This window comes from Tamandua tetradactyla, chromosome 14 (assembly GCF_023851605.1).
Source record: "Tamandua tetradactyla isolate mTamTet1 chromosome 14, mTamTet1.pri, whole genome shotgun sequence".
Taxonomy (NCBI): Eukaryota; Metazoa; Chordata; class Mammalia; order Pilosa; family Myrmecophagidae; genus Tamandua; species Tamandua tetradactyla.
Genome location: NC_135340.1, coordinates 41,660,397 through 41,662,544, shown reverse-complemented (window position 1 = coordinate 41,662,544; position 2,148 = coordinate 41,660,397). Strand labels below are relative to the sequence as shown.

Genomic DNA, 2,148 nt, shown 5'->3' with positions numbered 1-2,148 from the left:
TCATTTATAAATAGTTGATTTAATTTTTTAGCTTCAGGTAACTGAATGACAAGTTGGTTGAAATCCTCCCCACTAATGCATGACCAAATCCCTGCTTTTCTTGAAGTGTTTTGGATCAGTGTTTGCTTCTGGCTCTATTTGCTTCATTGTGAATGACTAGGTGTTACCTCTAAAATCTTAGAATGCCTGAAAATACAGATATAGATACTAGCAGAAACTAGAATTCTAAGGACTGCAGTGGAATTGGGAAATTAAACAAGTTCAGGAAATTGATGTATCTCTGTTGGTGTTTTATGCAGGTAGCTGAAAATAAATCCCTTCTAATGATGATGATTGAGTCAAATCTTTCTCGGGTGACCGAATCTGTGTTGCTGGGACTCTCTAGCTCTAAGGAGCTCCAACCTTTCCTGTTCATCATATTTTTACTCCTTTATATGGGAATCCTGCTGGGAAACTTTCTTATCATCCTCACTGTGACCTCAGATGCTCGTCTTCATACACCAATGTACTTTCTGCTTGCAAACATCTTTTATAGACATATGTGTTGCGTCTTTGCTACCTCAAAAATGATTTCAGATTTTCTGGTAGAGCACAAGACTATTTCTTTTGAAGCCTGCATATCCCAGATTTTTTTTGTCCACCTCTTTGCTGGTGGTGAAATGGTGTTCCTTGTATCCATGGCCTATGACCACTATGTTGCTATTGCAAACCTCTCCACTACATGACGATCATGAGCCATCATGTGTGTATTACGTTGGTCCTCATCCCATGGGGTGTTGGCCTCATCCATACTCTTAGCCAGTTGGCCTTTACTGTGCACCTACCTTTCTGTGGTCCCAATCAGGTGGATAGTTTTTTCTGTGACCTCCCTCTAGTGACCAAGCTGGCCTGCAGAGACACGTATGTCATCAGCCTACTAATAGTTGCAGACAGTGGCTTTCTTTACATGAGTTCTTTTGTCCTCCTGGTCATCTCCTACACTGTGATTCTTACCACAGTCAGGAAACACTCCTCTGCCAGCATGGCAAAGGCTTGCTCCACACTGACTGCCCACATCACAGTGGTCATATTATTCTTTGGTCCATGCATCTTCATCTACGTGTGGCCCTTCAGTGGTTATTCAGTTGACAAGGTCCTTGCAGTGTTCTACACTATTTTTACTCCCAGTTTAAACCCAGCCATCTATACTCTAAGGAACAAAGAGATGAAGGCAGCTATGTCAAAACTGAAGAGCAGGCATTTGAAGCCTGGCCAGGTATCTGCAGCCATAAGAATTGCTCTTTTCCTGGAAGCAAAGTGAACTTATAGGACCCTAACTACTTTAGTTCTGTCTTTTTACACAGTCACAAATGGAACCACTGTCATGTGGGAAGGGTTGACTGAATAACTTGAACAAAGGGTCATGATAACAATAAAATGCCACAGAATAAACGTTAGCAATTTTAATATTCTCCTGACCCATTGAGTGTTTTCTCCCTTTTTTGGTTCTGTTCCTTCTAGTTATTCTTCACTTGGAAACTGTTTAAGAGGTAAGATTTCTGTTGTCTTTGAAGACAATAGGAAAATTCTTTTATTCATAAGCAGTAAAGAAATTGAATGTTTGCATCACAATAAAAAAGCAACCATTGAGATTCACACTTTTGAATGAAAATAGATATTTATCTCTATACTGCATTGATTATATATATATATATATATATATATATATATATATATATATATATATATATAAAACATACATGATATGTATCATAGGTGATGTGTGATCTATAATGGACATATATAAGTACACATGAGCATTGTGTTTATAACTGAAGACACTTGAAAATAATTCTGGTTTTAATGGTGTCAGTAACAGAGGAAAAGATGTTTACATTCATCATATTCTTTTCACATATTCTTCAGCAAAAGTAATTTGCATTCATCCTATACTTTTCACATATTCTTTTTTTTTTTTTTTATTCCAAGTTTATTCTCGAGTGTCGATTCACATCATTGGGACCATACAGTATTTGTCTTTTAGTTTTTGGCTAGACTCACTCAGCATAATGTTCTCTAGGTCCATCCATGTTATTACATGCTTCATAAGTTTATCCTGCCTTAAAGCTGCATAATATTCCATCGTATGTATATACCACAGTTTGTTTA

The 2,148-nt window shown here is 37.3% G+C and overlaps 1 pseudogene; it reads left to right on the top strand.

Moving 5' to 3' along the window:
* The first annotated feature begins 326 nt into the window (after window positions 1–326).
* LOC143655011 (olfactory receptor 4K15-like) lies at window positions 327–1,300 on the top strand (annotated as a pseudogene).
* Window positions 1,301–2,148: the final 848 nt, after the last annotated feature.